We start from the raw sequence: 23,105 nt of genomic DNA on the forward strand, positions 1-23,105 counted from the left end.
TTGTGATATTAAAAGTTTTGGCTGGTTTCATTGTCTAGGGGCTGAGATACATAGCTGCCGCATTACAGGCCAAATACTGCTTAGTCTACAGTATACGATAAGAATACACATACGAATCGAATGGTCGAAGGTTTCTATCACTAGGCGATTGCGAATTATGAATGTAACATATAAATTTATAAATGAAAGATTGCAATTAAATAAAATCTGCAGGTACTATCCTAACGATTTTAAATGATGAGTACGATAGTAGAAGTATTTCTGAGAATGCAGTATATTTCTCAAAACGCTTATTGGTGTCGATGGTCCAGCAATTAAATAAAATAGAAATTGAATAACAGGGAAACAATAGATTCCTACTTCACGTAATTAGTTATACAACATAGCTCGCAAGATATTCACTTCTGAATGCATACTACGACTTCACTGCAGACACAGCAGAAATCACACAAGGGCACAGGTCAGCATTCCGAAATATTTCTATCCTCCGCAACCACGCGCAAACTGCTCCACTGTCCAAGTTTTTCCGCCGACTCCATGTCCGCCGTGCCGTCGAGTACAGCACTTCCCGTGTCCTGCCCAGTCCTGTCCATCACTCCCGCCCTGCCAGAACTTCGGTAGTGGCCTCCCTTAGTAACGAGCGCTGTGATTGGCTAGAGCGCTTCCTCCACGTCTCCAAGCTAACGTACACTCACAAACATAAAACACTTTCGAAATACTGGATTTACATTTAAATAACTTGAAATTAAATAAATATTCCTACGGCAGGACCATAAACATGCTCAAATACACCTTATTAAGTACATAAACAAATTAAATAAACATATATGAAAGGAATAGTAACAAAAGGTAGACCAGTAGCCTAATGTCTCTGTGCTTTCTAAAACACACTAAATATTTAACCAATTTATTCATTAATAGTATATATTGGATATAATCAAAGACACAGATGAATAAGTATATTTATAAGCACGCTGCTACCGTTTTTTCGTGTAACTGTGGAATACTTATGGCCTGACGTGATCGATAGTAATCGGCCACTTTGACCTCCAATAACTCATGGGCCTCCAATAACTCATGTACTATTTAAGTTACATGCCTGTAATTCACACCAATTTAGGTTTACACTAATAGCTTTCTAAAGACATGGTGATTGACAAAACCGGATGAAGTGTTTATATTTTGGAAATTCATTGCTGGGTGTTACTTGCATAGTTTACCATCAGATACTAAACTTTAAACTAATAAAGATATTGAAAATCTGATTACACCATCAGAATCTTCGTGCAAATGATAGTAATGTACTTGTTTCTTTTTGAGGTATCATGATTAATCTGGTTACTATTAATTTCTGTACGAACTGTGAAATGTCTGCCATTAAGGCTTCACAAAGTCCGCCATCTTTGGCACTCCCGGCATAGGCATCTCCTTCATCGACACAAAACACCATCCTCGGCACAGCGGAATTCCCAGCCACGTGGCTGGACCATGCGCTGGGGCTACCCCTCTTGTCCGGCTAACGTTTTGCACCACGTGGTCCCAGCTATTGGGCGGCATCATGCGGTTGTTAACAAGCTGTGGCTTTGACGAGCATCCTGAGTGGCCGCCTCAACTTCAAACATAGAATATTTCCAGGGCGCCACAGCTTGCCCGTTACCTCACACCACTGAGAAGTACCTGACAAAGGATATATTTCACAGATACTCATTATTGTTCCATCCTGTTCAGTTCACATATGAAGGGTAGGAAAATGATTGTTTAAATGTCTACACTCAAGTCTAATCGTGTATTCGTGGTCTTGATGGGTGCTTGTCATTAGCCATTTTTCAGATATGAAGTAGAGGATGCTATATTTTATAAATAATAAATGGTAGTGTTTTATCACTTTAATCGTATGTAACGAAACAAGATGTTTCAAGAGAAGCTGATCTCATTGTCAGGCTGTCAAAAGTGAAGACAAATGGCTTAAGAGACAAACTCTTAACAATACATCTGATACATTCATGATAAGAAATAAACACACATTGGACTATGACACCTCATCTTACTTTAAGATTGTCCCTTTCTGTCCTTAACCATCCTATCACACCCCACAACCATGCACCACGTTGTGTGCTCATTAGCTGGCTGCAACACGAGTGTCCAGCTGACATTTCTTCTAGTGCCTGGGTGCAGTTACGAACTGCAACATCTGAGGTATTACCGTATGCACAGCTAACAGCGAAAGTATCAACTGGTCACACTTGATGCAGGGAGCTGATAAGGACATGGCTTGGTGTGCGATTGTCAAGAGTGATGGGACAGTTAGGAAAAAATGGACAGTCCTAAATTAAGATGAGGATCTGTAGTCCAATGTGTTTTTTATGTTATTTTATTTCATGAAAGCCGCAAATGTGTGGCTGGAGTTTAAGTGATTTTGCTATATGTGTCTAGTGTTGACAACCTGATGAGAGCAGTGTGTCTCAAAACTTATTGTTGATTTGTCTTAAGTATGCCTTAAATAGGTGAATGTTACCAATCGTTATTAGTTCTTTGGGAGCAATACATAGGAAGCTGACGTATATTTCTAGATTATTCAATGTATAGTTCTTTACACTTTGTGAAGAGGCAAAACAGAATAGTTGAGGCATGTTTTAATGCACCTGCCAGTTTAGGTTTTTCAACATTTGCAGAATACTCATCTGTAAGTTGTACAAGCCTGTGACCATTCCCGCTGTCCTCCATTCAATAATTCTTGTTAGTCCTACTTGGTATCACCAGACACATTTGGGCCAGTAGCATGTGTGTTTTGTATGGCCACTGCCTTTCACTTTTCTTGTAGGACTCCACACAGCAACATACACACACACACACACACACACACACACACACACACACACACGTGGAATACACATTTTTTGAAAGACATCCTGTAGATTTTGTAATTATGAGGCAATGCTCAGCTTCTGGTATACACTGGGACCAAGTGAATCATCTGACATTCACTTCACAACAATGTCTAAGAATGATAATTGCTCATTCATCTCTAAAATTTTCCAACAATAAGCAAAAAATTTTGTGTACACCCAACTTTTATCTCGGTCAATGTGAAATGCAAGCTATCCTTATTGCATCATAATATTTGAGGACTAAGAAGTAAAATTAACAGACGAATTAGAATGATCAAAGTCATTTGAAAATCTGCCTCTCTGGACATCATGTGACTACTGGCATAGATATGTTAAGTATTATGGGGATATAGGTTCGTATTTCACGTTTGTACAGCACAAATGGTGAAACAAGTAGCCATATTCCTCAGAAATGGTCATAAATTTAAAAACACAGAAATACAAAAATTTTGCCTAGAGCAGTATATGGAAGTATGTGCAACAGAGGTAGAATTTCACAATAAATCCTTCATAATAGATGGTATGTATTGAGCACCTGCAGACTGAAGGTAAATCAAAGAAATAGTGGTTGCTGGTGATTTTAATGTAGATTTTCCTACAAACTCTTCCAGTAAGAATTTATCACAGTCAGTAACACTAACAGTCAACTTAAATCCTACTGTAAACTTCCGAACTAGGTTAGATAATGACTCAGAAACAGCCAGTCATAATATCTTTCTAAAACAGTCAAATGAACAAAATTAAATTGCAAAAGATAGGTCAATAGTCTCTTAGACCACGACATACAGTTCCTTTTGTTAAATGTTAACACTGAAAACTATATAAAATCCACTAAATCTGAAATCAAGAGGATTGTGAGTATGCCAAAAACTGATTATTTTTAGGATATGTATACAGTGATCATGGCATGAACGAAAAATACAACTTTTTATTAATACAGTCCTTATCTTATATGAATACTGTTTTCCCCACAAACTAACCCAAACTAGACCGAAGTCTACAATAAAGCCATGGATTACTCAAGAAAAAAGGTATGCTGTAACACAAAAAGGAAACTGTGTGTCAGCCAGAAACAGCACTGATTTTGAAGTAAAAGCTAATTACAAGACATATTGCAAATTATTAAAGGTAATAATGTGGACATCAAAGTAGATGCATCATAAGAAAAAGATAATCACATAAAATAACAAAATAAAGCCAGTATGGGATATAGTGAACGAGAAGACTGGCAGAACCAGACATGAATAGGAGCAGATAACACTAAGAGTAAATGATACATTAGTAACAGACTTGAGTGGTGTTGCAAAACCTTTTAATAAGCCAAAAACTTTCAATGATCATTTCATAACTGTTACTGAAAAGGCAGGGTTGTTAGGTTCAGTAGATGCTGCCGTGTACTATCTCTCGCCAGTTGTCAGAAGTAGTTTCAGTAATATAAATATGTCGATTATAATAACAATATTAAGAAAAGGATAGTTGCTACTGATCACATAGTGGAGATGCTGATCACAAACAGGCATAACAAAAAGACTGTCAAAGATTTTGGCCAGACAGGCCTTCAGCAGAATTCAGACTTCAGTTTGGCCTTGGTAGCCAGACAATGTGGTCATGTGTACATTTGCCTTATCTAATTCTGATGAAGGCCTGTTTGCTGAAAGCTTTGTTGTACTTATCTGTAACTCAGCATTTCCTCTATATGGTGAGTAGCAACTACTTTATTTTATGGACTCTAATAAGCACTTTTTCCTTTGAAAACTCGCCTCCAAAATTCAGATGCATCTTATACTCAAAATGAGTATAAAAATGTCCAGTATTTTTATTTAAAATTCCCACCAGTCTTAAAAAATGGCCACATTCAATACCATGGGAAATCTACCCCTATATGGCAACAATGGATTCAACTGGCAGCAGCACTGCACCCATGCAATGAACATGAGTTGCAAGGATTCACAAGCTTGCTAACACTGTCTCTCTCCTTCCCCGCTATCACAAATGCAAAACACTTTCTAGCCTATTGTGCATCATTGTAGTCTGAACTTGAATTGAAAGTAATCAAAATATCCACGGGTGTACTGCCGGTCTACAGTGTCCAACGGGCACAATATTTTGGCGATCATACATGTCGCCATCATCAGGTGAACTGACAGACTGAGCTCCTGTGAACGTGCCGGCACGGAGATCCGTACGCTATGGCTGCTCAGAGGGAACTGGGTTCGGCCGTGGCGGCGGCCGATTTAAATACCCCCCGCCCGCGGCGCGCTCCCTCCACTGTCTGCGCCCCGCGCCATGGTCGCGCGGTGGAGTAGATTGCGCCGGCGTCTGAGATGACGTCGGTGTGATGGCTCTGTCCGCCGTGGTCGTCACAACTATACGTTTGCTCAATTTACTTTTGATTAACCCAATCGCTGGTTCCCAAGCCTTGCTAAGATTATAGCCACAGTCACGGTTTATGAGGTCGTCATTGGTGCGAATTTCGATGGCCTCTCTAACAACGCTGTCCCAGTATCTCGACGTCTGTACCAGAATCCTCGTGCGTTCATACTCCATAGCATGATTTTCCGACAAACAATGTTCAGCGACCACTGACTTGCTCGGATACATCAGTCGAGTGTGCCTCTGGTGTTCACGGCATCAATCCTCGATGGTACGCATCATCTGACCAATATACGACTTGCCACGTTGACACGGAATCTGGTACATGCCAGCCTTCCTCAAACCGAGGTCATCTTTGGCGCTCCCCACCAGTGCACAAGTTTTATTCGGAGGACAAAACACAGTTCTGACCCGGTGTTTCTTCAAAATGCGGGCGATTTTCCTCGAGAGTGCGCCTGTATATGGAATAAACGCAGTGCCTACCTCCTCCCTCGTGATTTTATCCATCTCCACAGGTTGTGCTGTAGTGGTTGGGCGGAGAACACGCTGAATCTGCCACTCTGAGTACCCATTTTTTCGAAATACAGTTCTCAGATGTTCCAATTCCTGGGGTAGACTCTCTGCGTCAGAGAGTCTACCCCATTCCTCTGTGAAGGGTGGTGGCAGCTGTCTGCGTTCAAATACAGATCAATGTGCGTTGTCTTCCGATAAACTCCATGGCCTAGGGTGCCGTCAGCCCTTCTCTTGACCAAGACGTCAAGGAAAGGTAATTTACCCTCTGTTTCAGTCTCCTAGTGAATTTGATGTTGGGGTGTATGGAGTTTAGATGTGTAAGGAAGTCAAGGAGTTTATCCATACCATGTGGCCAGATGACGAACGTGTCGTCCACGTAACGGAAAAAGCAAGTAGGTTTCCATTCGGATGACGACAGGGCTTCCTCCTCGAAGTTCTCCATGTACACATTCGCTACCACCGGTGAGAGTGGGCTACCCATGGCGACTCCCTCCCTTTGTTCGTAGTATTCTCCATTAAGAAGAAAATACGTGGAAGTCAAGACATGCCTAAATTGAAAGTGATTTGTGCTATCAGTAAAAGTACAATATTTTTGTTAACAGCTAGTTATGTAATGGAAAAAAATAAAAGATATTCATATGATGTGGGCTGTAAACTGAAAGTAGTAGCATATGCAGAACAACATGGAAACAGAAGAGCTGAGTGGCATTTCAACTCTCCACCAATAGAAAAAAAAGCCATTCATGATTCATGGGCTAGTCAAGAAGAACTGAAAAAAATGAGTACAAATAAATGTGCAAATAGTGGACTGAATGCAAAATGGCCAAAATTAGAAGATGAGATATGGAAATGCATTCAAGGACACCCTCAAAATGGCATTGGAATTACTGCAAAAATGATTCAAATACACCCTCATAAGCTAGTGCTACAGTGGAACTTAACATCCTTTAAGGGTGGAGCTGGTTCATGCGAGAGGTTTATGAAGCATCATGAGGTTAGAATTTGAACCAAAACCAAAATATCTCAGAAAATGGAGAGAAAATATTATCTTTCAATCACTTTATTATTCAACATCAAAAGAAAACCAGAGCGGAACTAAGCCTAACAGCAAATGTAAGTGAAACTCCTCCGACATCTGGTGTGCCGACTAACAGAACTGTTGCCATGAAAACTGTAACTATAAAAACAAGTGGACATGAAAAACACACAGCATTGTTATCCTTTCATGTTGTGTTATGGTATTAAATCCAATGATCATTTTCAAGTGCAAAACAATGCCAAAACCTTCTGAAATACCACCAGGTGGTGTTCTTCACATACATGACAAAAGTTGGAAGGTATGAAATTATGGATTAACAGAGTATGGGAGGGAGGGAAGGTGCTTTATTTAAGAGAGATCTCTTCTTGTGCTAGATCAGTTTAGCAGTCATTTGAAAAATTCTGTGAAAGAGAAATTGAGACAGAAAAATAAGAACTTCTTGTTATTCTAGGAGGACTTACTCCATAACGCAACCTCTTGATGTCTCGATAAATAAACCCTTTAATGTGTATATGAGAGAGGAATGGAACAAATGGATGATGGACAAAACCCAACATGAATTAATGCCAAAGGAAGCTTTAAAATGATCTAGTCAAACATGTGTGTCAGTGCACAAAACCGTCATGGTCTAGAGTGAAAGAAGACATTACTGTTAAATCTTTCAAGAAGTGCTGCATAATTAATTCTCTTGATGACTATGAGGACCATCCTATATACGAAGAGTCCAATGAAGACAAGGAGGAAGAGGAAGAAGAAGAAGAAAGTTTAGACGACAATTTTCAGGGATTTTAAAGGTCAGTTCAGTTTTATAAACAAGTGTTTTTTTTTTTTTAATCTGGCTTTGCAATCTAATAATAAAAATGGAAATTTTTTTTTAACTGCTTGAAAATTATAGTGCATAAGATAAGGTACCCTTTTCATAATATTGTCATTATTCCATCCTGGATATGTCCACTATAAATTCTTTAAAATCAAAAATTCTAGTGATTATGATAAAATATCAACCAAGTTAATGAAATAGTGTGCTTCTGAGTTTAGTAACATATTAAGATGTCTGTGCAGACAGCCATTTACCCAGTGAGGAATATTTCCTGAATGGATGAAAATGATGAAATTATGCCTTTGTTTAAGAAAGGAGATACAGAAATACTGCTAAATTACCATCCAATTTCACTTCTGCCAACATTCTGAAAAATATCAGAAAAGGCAACAGATGTACAACAGTCTTCTTAACCAACTGACAACAAATTATATATTGTCAAAGTTGCAGTTCAGATTTCTAAAAGGTTCTGGTATAGAGAAGGGTATCTACACATACAGTGAGAATGGACTTAATTAATTAGACAATAAATTACAGGCTACTGGTACAGTTTGTGATCCATCAGAGGCATCTTACTACGTAAATCACCTTATACTTGTAAGTCAATTACAATATTACAGTGTAGCAAGAAATGCTGAAAAATGGTTCAAATCCTGTAGCTCTGACATGAAACAAAGGGTGTCATTAGGAAAGAAACTTTTATTAAGCTACTGGGATTTATTTACATATTTTGTATCCCACAAGTTTCCATATTAGCACCCTTTACTTTGTGTGTATCAATGACCCTTAATTTGCCACATCACCAGATGTCAAGCTTATTTTGTATGCAGGTGATACAAACATCGCAACAAGTAGCAAATCAAGTGTAATCTTAGGAAGATCGGGTATGGAATTTTCATGGATATGAATAAATGGTTCCTGGCAAATTCTATGAAAAGGAAAGTTGCTACTCACTATATATACACAAGGTGGTCAGAAAAATGTGTGAAATGCTTGTAGGGATGTTACAGGGCAGGTTGTACTGAGACATAAATGTTAAGAAAGAAATTGCTCCGTTTCCGAGTTATTTAGCATTGAAGTTAGCCAATCGGGGCATACATTTTAGCAGCCTGCCAGGGGTGGTGTTGCCCAACGAGTGCTTTGACTCAGCTGAAACTTGATTTTACGCGCGCGATGCCCAGATTGGCTAATTTCAATGGTAAATAACTTGGAAATGGAGCAACGTATCGAATTTCTTTCTTAACATTTATGTCTCAGTAGAACCTGCCCTGTAACATCCCTACAAGCATTTCACACTTTTTCTGACCACCCTGTGTGTGAGTTGCATTTGTGTGCATTTTCTGTTTTTGACAATGGCCTTATTGGCCACAATCTTACTCTGTGACAGTCTCTTCCTTGTGCCTATCTGCAACTCAGCATCTCCACTACACGGTGAGTAGCAACTTTCTTTTTCATAATATTGTTACATTCCATCCTGGATTTTCCATTGTTTGATCCTACCAAATTCTTTGTCACTAAAATTTGAAAAAACATATTACCTCCTACTTAGAACTTGTAAGAAGTTTCCTGTCAGAATATGCCTCAAATACTGGGTGAGCCAGCACTAAAAAATTCGTGTGGTGAGAAATCGTGTTTCTTACCAGTGGGAACATCTATGCTAGTAATGGATAACCTTGGCAGAGATGCATAGTACGTGATGTCCAAGCAGTTTCATGCCCTTTTGATGTCAGTGTTGAATGAATTGTGTACGCCACAAATACGCACTAGTCCCAGACTGAACATGTGTTTATTCTTGAAAGTTACTTCAAAGCACAATGTTTCTTAAAATGTTATGAAGACTTTCGGGTAGCTGTTCCTGATACAATGGTACCTAAAAAATCAATGATTTCACACTTAGTCGCTCGTTTCAGAAAACCCGCAAGTGTGAATGAATATGAGTGTCTTGTCCGACCTTCAGCGTCGAGAGATACCTCATTGGAATATATCTGCACACCCTTGCCACATTCACCAAAACTGTCGAAACAAAAGCTGTGTCAGCAAATTGGAATGTGTTAGGGAGTGCTTACAGAGCCACAAACAGGCTGAAACTGCATCTGTATTGCATTTGTGAACCTGATAGAGGAAAAGGACTACATTACTGTCAATGGTTTTTGTATTTTATTTGGTATAATGTTCAGGTGTTTGATTCTGTATTCTTCTCCGATGATGATAGTTTCACCAGAACAACAGATATTGGAGTTCAGAAAACCCTCACTTTTCCAACAGATTCCATTACATTCACAGAAGGTTGGTTGGTTGGTTGTTTGAGGTTAAAGGGACCAAACAGCAAGGTCATCAGTCCCTTGTTTCAAATAGACTCCATTCTGCTAACGGGACATCTCAGTATAGTCAGAAAAATAAAACGGATAAAGGGGAAACGTAAAAGGGCAGTCACGTTGTCATTAGTAAAAACAAATGAGGGAAGTTGGCAAGAGAACGAACCCAACACTATGCTGAAACAGCATAGGCAAGACCACCTGTGACTTAAAAGGTACAACTGCTATAATGCAGAAAGTACGTATGGGAATAGAAAAACTAACCAAGCCTTAAAAAGAAGGGGTGAAAACAGAGTAAAAGGGAAAGAAAAGAGGATTCCGGTCAGGGAGGTGAATCGGGAATCTCTGAACACTGCCTACAGTGGGAGACACCCAAACACTCACCGCCCTGCCCCAACACCAGAGGGAGATTAAAAACTTTAAAACTGAGAATAAAAACCACTCTCCCGGAGGAAACCTAGAACCAGAGAGACCATCCGGGAATCGTCAGCCAACATCAAAGGTAAAGTGTGGGGGAGTCTGTACTTAGCACGCAGAGCCAAAAGAAGGGGGCATTCAACCAAAATGTGGGCCACTGACTGGAAGGCTCCACAACCACATAGCGGGGGTGGCTCATCACGCAAAAGGAAACCATGGGTCAGCCTGGTATGGCCAATGCGGAGACGACACAGTGTGGTCGAGTCCTTGCGGGAGAGGCTAAAGGAAGAACGCCATGGGCCTGTATTCACCTTAATGGCACGAAGTTTATTAGACAGTGGAGTAGCCTCCCAAGAATTGGCCCATGACTGTGCAAAGTGGGATTTGATGTGAAGCCGTAAATCCGCTGCAGGAGGGGTTACAGAAAACGGGGGGTAAGTAACTGCTCCCCCAGCCAAACGATCAGCGAGCTCATTACCCGGGATACCCACATGGCCCGGGACCCATAGGAAGTCAATGGAACAAGCAGCACGGTGAAGATCAGCGAGATGGTCATGGATGGCAGAGACCAAGGGATGGCGCGAAAAACACCGGTCAATAGCAAGAAGGCCACTCATCGAGTCCGTACATAACAAAACGCGGTTGTGTTGGGATTGTTTAATAAAGGTAAGGGCCCGGGAAATTGCCATCAATTCCGCAGTAAACACCCCACATGAGGGTGGCAGTAGATGATTTTCCGTTCCAACAAAGGACGTGAAGGCATACCCAACATGATCAGCAGATTTAGAACCATCAGTGTAAAAAACAACAGCATCCCGAAACTCCCATAAAATTTGGCGGAAAAAGGAACGGAACACCACCGGGGGGATGGAATCTTTCGGACCGCGGCGGAGATCCATCCGAATTCGAGGCCGAGGAACTAACCAAGGAGGAGTGGAGGGGAGGGAGCGAGGAAGACAGGACAAAGAAGGAAGCCGAAAATCACGGGTAAGAGACACAAGGCGCAGCCCAACCGGTAAACCCGCCCGAGGGCGGGAGTCAGGCGGGCGACGCCCATGGTCTGGGAATAGGATAGAATAGGAAGGATGAGCGGGAGAAGAACGGATAGTAAGGGCATAAGACACCAGAAGCTGGGACCGCCGAACAGAAAGGGGGGGGATCCCAGCTTCAACCAGGAGACTATCAACAGGGCTAGTAGGGAAGGCACCGGTGGCCAAACGGATACCACGATGGTGGACTGGATCCAGCACGTGCAGCGTGGAAGGAGCAGCTGAACCATAAACTTGACAACCATAGTCCAAACGTGACAGAACTAGAGCACGATAAAGACGGAGGAGGAGGGAACGGTCCGCACCCCAGGAGGAGTGGGCAAGGAAGCGAAGGACATTGAGTTTACGGAAACATCCTACCTTCAGGAGTCTGATATGGGGCAGCCAAGTGAGCTTGTTGTCGAAAAGAAGACCTAGGAAACGAAACTGTGGAACCACAGGCAATCTTTGTGCAGCGAGATAGAGCTCTGGATCAGGGTGGACCGTAGTACGGCGACAGAAGTGGACTACCCGCGATTTTAAAGGAGAGAATTGAAACCCGTGGGAGAGGGTCCATGCAGAGGCACGCCGTATAGCCACCTGGAGCTGCCGTTCTGCAGATGGCATCGAGGAGGAACTAACCCAAATGCAGAAATCATCCACATACAGGGCAGGGGCGACCAAGGGACCGACAGAGGCCACAAGTCCATCGATAGCAATGAGGAAAAGAAGGACACTCAAGACAGAACCCTGTGGGATGCCCGTCTCCTGGGTCCGTGGAGAACTAAAAGCAGTACCAACTCGAACTCTGAATGACCGATGGATCAGGAACTGGCGGATAAAAATCGGGAGTGGGCCCCGAAGACCCCACTGATGAAGGGTTAGTAAGATGTGATGGCGCCAGGCCGTGTCATAGGCCTTGCGAAGGTCAAAAAACACTGCAACCAAATGGCGGCGCTGGGAAAAAGCCTGCCGAACTGCGGATTCCAAGCGAAGCAAATGATCGATTGGAGATCGTCCCTCTCGAAAGCCACACTGGTAAGGGGACAATAGATCCCGAGATTCGAGGACCCAAGTGAGCCGACGGGCTACCAGCCGTTCAAGTAACTTACAACCAACATTGGTCAAACTAATTGGCCGATAGCTGTCAACAGATAGGGGGTTCTGACCAGGCTTAAGGACAGGAACCACAATGCTATCCCTCCACTGAGAAGGGAAGTCACCCTGGAGCCAGATACGGTTAAACACCCGAAGAAGATGGTGCCGTTGTGGAGCACTGAGATGTTGAAGCAGCTGGTTATGAATGGAATCTGGGCCAGGAGCCGTATCATGAGAAGCAGATAGAGCAGAAAGAAATTCCCATTCAGTGAAAGGTTCGTTGTAAGATTCTGACTCACAAGTGGTGAAACATAAGGTGACAGCTTCAGCCTGCTGTTTTTGATGAAGGAAAGCAGCTGGATAGGAGGCCGACGCTGATGCCACTGCAAAATGGGTCGCAAGATGTTCTGCGAGAACTAATGGATCCGTACAAATGCCATCTGGGAGGTGAAGGCCTGGGAGGGTGGACTGCCGATGGCAACCTTGGAGAGAGCGAAGTGTAGCCCATACCCGTGACAGAGGGACAGTGGAACCAAGGGAAGAAACGAATCGTTCCCAACATATCCGCTTGCTCTGTTTGATTAAATAACGGGCTTTAGCGCGAAGGCGCTTAAAGGTAGAAAGGCTGGCTATAGATGGGTGCCTCTTAAAGTGTTGCAAAGCTCGACGGCGATCACGGATGGCAATGGCAATGGCCGTACTCCACCACGGGACTTGCCGACGACGAAATTGTCCAGATGAGCGCGGGACAGCAAGGTTAGCAGCGCGAACAATCGCGGCAGACACGTCACGTAGGACGTCATCAATACAACCCGACAAAGAGGGAGAAAACTCGACCTGTGCAATATATAGAGGCCAATCGGCGCGGTGGAAAGACCAACGAGGTAACCTCTCCATCGGGGAGCGGGAAGGGAGCGTGATAATCAACGGGAAATGGTCACTATCACAAAGGTCGTCGTGTGGCGACCAGTGTAATGAAGGGAGGAGAGAGGGAGAAGAAAGAGAAAGATCAATGGCAGAAAAGGTACCATGACCAGCACTGAAATGAGTAGGGGAGCCATCATTAAGAAGGCACAGGTCGTGGTCTGCAATAAATTGGTCGCTAAGAAGACCTCGTCTAGATGGAAAGGCACTGCCCCACAAAGGATGATGAGCATTAAAATCCCCAAGGAGGAGGAAGGGAGGAGGAAGTTGCTGAAGAAGGGTGGTTAAGGCAGCAGGTGTAAGAGTCCTGTCAGGAGGGAGATAAAGATTGCATACTGTGACTGCAGAGTCTAAGTGGACCCTAACAGCAACTGCTTCCAATGTAGTTTGGAGAGGAATCCACGTGCTAGCAATGTCTGTACGGACCAACGTACAAACGCCACCAGAAGCCCGCAAGGGTCCGACCCGATTTCGACAGAAAACACGGAACCCACGGAGGGTCGGTGAGTGAGCATCAGTAAAATGAGATTCCTGGAGAACCACACAAGCTGCTGAGTAGGACGAAAGAAGGGATTTCAATTCCGGAAGGTGACGATAGTAGCCATTACAATTCCATTGGAGAACCACAGAACGATGGTTTAAATGAGGGCTGAACACGCTAAATCCAGTCATACCGCCGGGTCCCCACCTGTCACCGACAAGGAGGGGGCGACATCCATAAACGACAGGTCAGAATCCGGTTGTGAAGCCGGGGAAGGGACCTCCGGTGACACCAGAGGCTCTTTGTCCCGGGACTTATGTTTCTTCTTCTTTTCAGGCTGAGATCGAGGAGGGCTGTGTGGCATAATGGAGCCAGCTGCAGCAAGATCAGGAACAGAAAGAGACCGGGCGACCTGGGGGCCGATAGACCGCGGCTCTCGCGGTCGCCGCGCTGCAGCAGACCTTTGACCTGGAAGGTGCCGGGAAGGGGCATCCCGGGAGAGGCGCCCTTGACCGGCAGACGCCGAAGGAGTGGGACACTTCTCCGGCTGGGGAGGGGGAGCGGCGCCCAGAGGAGAAGGTGTGGGAGCCGCAGGGGAGGGGGGGAAGGAGAGGGGTCTGGGACGGGGGTAAGGAAGGGGGAGGAAGGGATGAAGATGTAACCAAGGCGTAACTAGATGTCATGGACACAGGGTGCAATCGTGCATATTTCTTACGGGCCTCTGTGTAGCTTAAACGATCAAGAGACTTATACTCCTGTATCTTTTTTTCTTTCTTATAGACTGGGCAATCTGCTGAACGTGGAGAATGACTACCATGACAATTTACACATACAGGAGGGGGAACACAGGGACTCCCCTCATGGAGTGGACGTCCACAGTCACCACAGAGAGGGTTCTGGGTACAGCGAGAAGACATGTGGCCAAAACGCAAGCACTTAAAACACCGCATAGGAGGTGGGATGTACGGCTTCACATCACAGCGATAGACCATAATCTTAACTTTCTCAGGAAGGGTATCCCCTTCAAAGGCCAGGATAAAGGCACCAGTATCAATACGATTATCTTTAGGACCCTTCTGAACACGCCGAACAAAGTGAACACCCCGCCGTCCGAGATTGTCCCGAAGTTCCTCATCAGTTTGAAGGATGAGGTCTCTGTGAAAAATTACACCTTGTACCATATTTAGAGACTGGTGAGGGGTAATGGACACGGGAATTGTGCCAAGATGGGTACAGGCACGAAGGGCCGCAGATTGGGCAGCCGAAGCAGTTTTTATCAGTAATGAACCCGACCGCATCTTGCTCAGGGAGTCCACTTCGCCGAACTTGTCTTCAATGTGTTCCACAAAGAATAAAGGTTTGACACCGGTGAAAGTGTCTCCATCAGTCCTGGTGCAAACTAGATAACGGGGGAAAGGTTTTGCCCCTAGACGACGGGCCTGACCCTCCTCCCAGGGGGTAGCCACGGAAGGGAAGGCCGAAGGGGCAAGAGAAGCAGCACTTGAGGAATCAGTACCACGCAGAGAGACGGCCGCAGAAGAGCGGCCAGAGGTTTGGACCCTTATGCGTTTCATCTGCATAGCGTCCGCCCTGATACCACCCACTCCGATCAGGGGCTCTCCTCACGGGCGCCACCCAGCCACAGCAAGGGCCGTCTGGCACGGCGGCCATTGCCGGGAGTTCCGATGCTCCAGGATGACGAGCAACCACTCCAAGGCATGCATGAGGAGGTCACAGCTCAGGTATCAGAAGTGTGATCCCTGTGTGTTCAGGGGGCTCAACCAAAAGGGTACATAGCGACCCCACCACACGGGCTGGCTACCGTGCTGGCTATGCACCCTAGCATCAGACAACGACGTAGAAGAAAAGGTGGAATATACTAGGAGGGCACACGTCGGAGACACTAGGTAAGGTGCTCTTCCCCAAATGGCTCACACTACGGAAAGAGAAATTTTGGAATGGAGGTCAAACCCCAGAGGGGGACCAAGGAATGCCAAAAGGAGGAGATGATTACGCAACAAAGCCAGAGTGTAAAACCAACAGAACCAGGAGGATAGCGGGGGCCAACATAAGCAAGAACACCAATAGAGGGAGAGGAGAGAGCGAGGGGAAAGGGGTATGGAGGGGAAAGGAGGGGAAGGGAAAGGAAATGCAGCCCGGGAGAGAAAGAAGGCTGCAATGGCTCGGGGCCCCGTGCTCGCCACGCACGTATCCACGAAAGAGTTGTGGACCCCCTGGGGGGCACAGAAGGTTGGAATTTGGTATGCAATTTCACACAGAGTATTGTAGGCCCAATTTTTTTCTTGGGAACGACAGCAACTGAACATCACCAGGACATAGTCATGCAACTCACAGCATGATTAGAGGCCAATGGATGACATTACTGGCTGCAGCACACAGCACAATGATAATGATGAGCAAGCCAGATTTACCTCCCCTCGACTTTTTCCTCTGGTGAAATCTGAAAGCTAATGTCTATAAGAACAGCCCTCACACTATCGACTCACTGAAGCACATCATCAAAGAGTACATATACAACATAGGCATAGCTACCATTTAAAAAGTAACAGCTAAAATTAAGAACTGTGTCGAGGTGAGTGTTGCAGTGTGAGGGACATTTCTAACATCTGTTATGAGAAAATACACACTGAATCTGCAAAGAAACTGGTAAAGGCACACATATTCAAATAGAGATGTATGTAAACAGGCAGGATACGGTGCCATGGTTGGCAATGCCTATATAAGACAAAAAGTGTCTGCCACAGTTGTTAGATCAGTTACTGCTGCTGCTACAGTGGCAGGTTATCAAGATTGAAGTGCGTTTGAACGTGGTGTTACAGTTGGGCATGAGCTATGGGACACAGTATCTCTGAGGTAGTGATGAAGTGGGAATTTTCCTGCACGACCATTCCACGACTGTACTGTGAACATCAGAAACCTGGTAAAATATGTAATCTCCGACATCACTGCGGTTGGACAAGATCCTGCAAGAATGGGACCAACGAGACTGAAGAGAATCATTCAACGTGACAGAAGTGCAACCCTTCTGCAAATTGCTGCAGATTTCAATGATGGGCCATCAAAAGTGTCAGCCTATGAACCATTCAATGAAACATCTTTGATACGTGCTTTTGGAGCTGAAGGCCCACTCGTGTACCTCTGATGACTGCATGACACACAGCTTTACACCTCTCCTGGGCCTATCAACACTGAAATTGGACTGTTGATGACTGGAAACAGCCTCATGAATCCATGGACGCTGCACGTCAGTGGGGGACAGTTCAAGCTGGTGGAGGCTCTGTAATGGTGTGGGGCATGTGCAGTTTGAGTGATATGGGACCCGTGATATGTCTAGATACGACTCTGACATGTGACACGTACATAATCATCCTGTCTGACACCTGCATTCATGTCCATTGTGCATTTCAACGGACATGGGAAATTTCAGCTGGACAATGTGACACCCCACACATCCAGAATTGCTCCAAGAACACTTCCACTGGCCACCAAACTTCCTAGACATGAACATTAGTGAGCATATCTGGGATGCTTTGCAACATGCTGATCAGAAGAGATCTCCATCCCTTGTACTCTTATGGATTTATGGACGGCTCTGCAGGATTCATGGTGCCAATTCTCTTCAGCACTACTTCAGACATTAGTCAAGTTCATGCCACGTCATGTTGTGGTACTTCTGCGTGTTCGCAGGGGCCCTACACGATATTAGGCAGGTGTACCAGTTTCTTTGTATAGCTTCTGGCTCACCCTGTATGACAACAAACAGATAGAAGAAGTTGACTGTATTAAATTCTTGAAATTACTGCTTGATAATAAATTCGATTGGGACGAGCTTAGCACAGAACTTCTGAAGAGTCTAAACAAATCTCTCATTTGCAATGCAAATGTCAGACATGAGAGATACAAAAATAAAAAATCTAGCATACAGTGGTTACTTTCATTTCATAATGTTGTACGGAATTATTCTTTGTGGTAATTTATCAAGCCAAGCTTCAGTTTTCTGGGTCTACAAATGTGTAATAAGAATTATTTGTAGTATGAATTCAAGACTATCCTGAGAAGGCCTGTTTAGGGAACTACATTAAAAACTGATATCTTTTTCAAACCAACAGCTCAGTTCATGGAATAAATACTGGAAATAAGTGTAATTTTAACAAAGATTTTAAGTCCCTTACTTTTTTCCAGAAAAGTGTCCGTTATTCAGGGACACACATTTTCTATAACTTGCCAGCAACCATAAAAAGTTTAACTACTAACAAAGTTCAGTTTAAGAGGGCATAAAGGATTCACTGATGGCCGGCTCCCACTCCTCCTCCATTGATAAATTTCTTAGTAAAGACAAGTGATGTGTGTGTATGTATGTTACTAATAATGCCAAGAATTATCACATACACCTCAGTGTATTGAACCTTTACTTGTATTTATTACTTTTTAAATGAAAAAATGTTTATGATTTTTTGGCTTATTCCACATTCATGAGGACAGTATCCCTTGGGCTCTGTGGAAGGTACATTAACATATTTCTTTGTAAATATGTATTGTATGTTTTTATTTTTTTGACATGTTCTTCATCTTGGAGGAATTCCTTAATATGGATCTACTGGAATGAAAAGTACATGTAATCTGCTCCATGGTAAACTTGATACTGCAGTGTTAGGAGTGAGGTTCTGCAAGAAGTCATTAAGCCCCATCATACCATCCATTTGTATGATAAATATGTCATCCAGAAATCAGAAGAAACAGGTGGGTTTATATGTGGATTCTTTCTTTTGAATGTTCTTCTTAGAAATGACCCACAAACAGGACCACCACAACACACAGTTTGTTCATAATACTACTCTCCGTACAAGTAATATTTTCAGAAGAAACAGGTGGGTTTATATGTGGATTCTTTCTTTTGAATGTTCTTCTTAGAAATGACCCACAAACAGAACCACCACAACACACAGTTTGTTCATAATACTACTCTCCGTACAAGTAATATTTTGAGATCAATGTGTCTTAACAGGGAGCAAAAGACTATTTACAATCTGCACAGAAACCAGATGGCAGTTATAGGAATCGAGGGGCATGAAAGGGAAGCAGTGGTTGAGAAGGTAATGAGACAGGATTGTAGCCTACCCGATGTTATTCAATCCGTATACTGACAAGGGAACCTCCCCATCGCACCCCCCTCAGATTTAGTTATAAGTTGGCACAGTGGATAGGCCTTGAAAAACTGAACACAGATCAATTGAGAAAACAGGAAGAAGTTGTGTGAGACTATGAAAAAAAAAATAAGCAAAATATAAAAACTGAGTAGTCCATGTGCAAGATAGGCAACATAAAGGACAGTGTGAGCTCAGGAGCGCCATGGTCCCATGGTTAGCATGAGCAGCTGCGGAACGAGAGGTCCTTGGTTCAAGTCTTCCCTCGAGTGAAAAAGTTTAATTTTTTATCTTCAGACAATTATTATCTGTTCATCCAATGCGAGGTAACTGCGCCGTAGTACGGGGACGCTACACCTAAACCCTTCTTTGGGAGTGATTATCACATCGACATGAAAACCCAAATCGGGCAAGGTATAAGAATCTTTTTACCCATTCGCCAAGTGTACAAGTTAGGTGGGTCGACAACATATTCCTGTCATGTGACGCACATGCCATCACCAGTGTCGTACAGAATATATCAGACGTGTTTTCCTGTGGAGGAATCGGTTGACCTATGACCTTGCGATCAAATGTTTTCGGTTCCTATTGGAGAGGCACGTCCTTTCGTCTACTAATCGCACGGTTTTGCGGTGTGGTCGCAAAACACATACACTAAACTTACTACAGTGAACAGAGACGTCAATGAATGAACGGACAGATAATAAATTTGCGAAAATAAAGAAAGTAAACTTTTTCACTCGAGGGAAGACTTGAACCAAGGACCTCTCGTTCCGCAGCTGCTCACGCTAACCACGGGACCACGGCGCTCCAGAGCTCACACTGCCCTTGTTGTTGCCTATCTTGCGCATGGATTACTCAGTTTGTATATTTTGCTTATTTTTTTTTCATAGTTCCACACAACTTCTTCCTGTTTTCTCGATTGATCTGTGTTCAGTTTTTCAAGACCTATCCACTGTGCCAACTTATAACTAAATCTGAGAGGAGTGCAATGGGGAGGTTCCCTTGTGAGCAAGGAGAAAAGTAACTAAAAGAAAAATTTGGAGCAAGAATTAAGATCCATGGAGAATTAGATTAGGAAATAAGACACTAAAAGCAGTAGATGAGTGATGGTCAAAGTAGAGAGGATATAAAATGTAGATTGCCTATGCCAAGGAAAGCATTTCTGAGGAATGGAAATTTGTTAACATAGAGTACAGATTTAAGTGACAGGAAGACTTTTCTGAAAGTGTTTGCATGACTAGAAGAAGAGGTCCGTTGATAGACACATTTTGAGGCATCAAGGGATCACCAATTTGTACTGGAGGTAGTGTGCGGAAGGTAAAAATCATAGAAAGAGGTCAGCATATGAATACACTAAGCAGATTCAGAAGGATGTAGGTTGCAGTAGTTATTTGGAGATGAAGAAGCTCGCACAGGATAGAGTAGCATGGAGAGCTGCATTAAACCAGTCTCTGGACTGAAGAGCACAACAACAAGAGCCACAACAACAAGAGCCACAACAACAACACAATGTGTCTTAACAAGTCCATCATGGCAGAATCAAACTTTCCACAATAATTTCTAATGAATTCTTTAAAGGGACTTTATTAAAACTGATCATGATATGAGTGTCTGTGATTCATAATTCTTTGGGACATTCAGTGTAGTCTGGTGACTTGTGTACGTTATCTACATCCACACACACACACACACACACACACACACTCACTGCAAGCCACCTTGTACTACTGCTAGTGATTCGTTTTCCTTTTCCAAATGCAAATGAAGTGGAGGAAAAATGAGTATCTATATGCCCCAGTACACGCCATAATTTATCTTGTCTTCTTGGTCCTTACATGAGATTTATGTTAGTGTTAGTAGGATCATTCTGCAGTCTGTCTCCAATGCTGGTTCTCTAAACTTTCTCAACAGTTTCATGAATAGAACACGATTTTCCCTCCAGGGATTATATTTTAGTTCAGGACCATTCCCATAATACTCTCATACTGATTGAACCTACCAGTAACAAACCTAGCAGTATGCTTCAAGTGCTTCGATCATTTCCGTTACTCAGACTTGGTGAGAACCCCAAACACTTGGCAAAACACAGGAATGGGTCACACAAGCGTTCCGTATGTGGTCTCCTTTACAGATGAGCTACTGAAGTCTATCATTAGCCTTCTCTGCTACCGATCTAATATGCTCGCTCTACTTCGTATTACTATGCAACAATGAGTCTAGCTATTTTAATAAACGTCACTGTGTCAGGTGCCACACCAATAATACAATATTCGAACATTACAAGATTATATTTCATACTTATCCGCATTAACTTGCATTTTTCCACAATTAGAGCACGCTGTCATTCATCATTTCAAACAGAAATTCCAACCAAGGCATCTTATATCTTCCTACAGTATGCAACATTTTTCTATAAATTACAGAATCATCAACAAATAGTCGCAGATTGCTGCCTACCCTTTTAATCAGATTACTTATGTATACAGGGTGTTGCAAAAAGGTATGGCCAAACTTTAAGGAAACATTCCTCACACACAAATAAAGAAAAGATGTTATATGGACATGTGACCGGAAAAGCTTAATTTCCATGTTAGAGCTCATTTTAGTTTCGTCAGTATGTACTGTACTTCCTCGATTCACCGCCATGATTTCATACGGGATACTCTACCTGTGCTGCTAGAAAAAGTACGACACAACATGTGGTGCATGCACGATGGAGCTCCTGCACATTTCAGTCGAAGTGCTCGTATGCTTCTCAACAACAGATTCGGTGATCTGGATTGGTAGAGGCGGACCAATTCCATGGCCTCCATTCTCTCCTGACCTCAACCCTCTTGACTTTCATTTATGGGGGCATTTGAAAGCTCTTGTCTACGCAACCCCGGTACCAAATGTAGAGACTCTTCGTGCTCTTATTGTGGACGGCTGTGATACAATACGCCATTTCCAAGGCTGCATCAGCGCATCAGGGATTCCATGCGACGGAGGGTGGATGCATGTATCCTCACTAACGGAGGACATTTTGAACATTTCCTGTAACAAAGTGTTTGGAGTCACGCTGGTATGTTCTGTTGCTGTGTGTTTCCATTCCATGATTAATGTGATTTGAAGAGAAGTAATAAAATGAGCTCTAACATGGAAAGTAAGCATTTCCGGACACATTTCCACATAACATATTTTCTTTCTTTGTGTGTAAGGAATGTTTCCTGAAAGTTTGGGCGTACCTTTTTGTAACACCCTGTATAGAGAGCAAGAGTGGTACTATGACACTTCCTTGGACCACTCCTTATAACTTTTTTGTCTCTGCTGAACACCCATATCTGAGACAACTTACTGGGTTCAATCAGTCTTGGAGGCACTCACTTATCTGAGAACCTATTACGTATCCTTGGACCTTTGCTAACAGTCTTTAGTGTTGCAATGTGTCAAACACTTTCTGAAAATCTATGATTATGGAATCTGCTTGTTGCCTTTTATTCATGGTTCACAGGATATAGTGTGTAACAAGGGCAAGCTGAGTTTCACACAAGCGATGTCTTCTCAAGTCATGTTTGATATGTGGACAGAAGCTTCTCTCTCCAACGAAAATATATTATATTAGAACTTAGAGTATGCTATTGAATTATGTTGGAAACTGACATTAAGTATATTGGCCTGTAATTTTGCTACTGAAAGCAACAATATCAATTACAACAATTTAGCTGCAGTATAATCATTTAGATACTTGTTATGATGTCGTAATCTCAATTGGTACACTGCCATTTAGAAATCGTTTCATGACTTTCAACAGATGAACAGCTGTTTAAACCTCTCTGCGTACATTAAGGGAAAACATTTTTAATGTATTTAGAATGATCAAGAGCAAGTCAGTATCCACTGACTTGCTCTTGATCATTCTAAATACATTAATGCAAACTTATGTCCTGTTACTCTCATTAATATGACTCTTTCAAGTTATTTTCAATTACAGACTTCCCATCTGCACAGTTTTTGTTGGCTAGGTGTTAGTGTTACCAGTCATAAGGAATCTGAGAGGTGAAA

The 23,105-nt window shown here is 43.0% G+C and overlaps 1 protein-coding gene across 1 annotated transcript in view; it reads right to left on the bottom strand.

Annotated features, from left to right (window-relative positions):
- The window catches only part of LOC124612348 (glutamyl-tRNA(Gln) amidotransferase subunit A, mitochondrial), a 153,400-nt gene that overhangs the window by 15,625 nt on the left and 114,670 nt on the right, over nucleotides 1-23,105 (bottom strand). The gene's annotated exons all lie outside the window — the stretch shown is intronic.

The sequence above is a fragment of the Schistocerca americana genome, chromosome 4 (assembly GCF_021461395.2).
Source record: "Schistocerca americana isolate TAMUIC-IGC-003095 chromosome 4, iqSchAmer2.1, whole genome shotgun sequence".
Taxonomy (NCBI): Eukaryota; Metazoa; Arthropoda; class Insecta; order Orthoptera; family Acrididae; genus Schistocerca; species Schistocerca americana.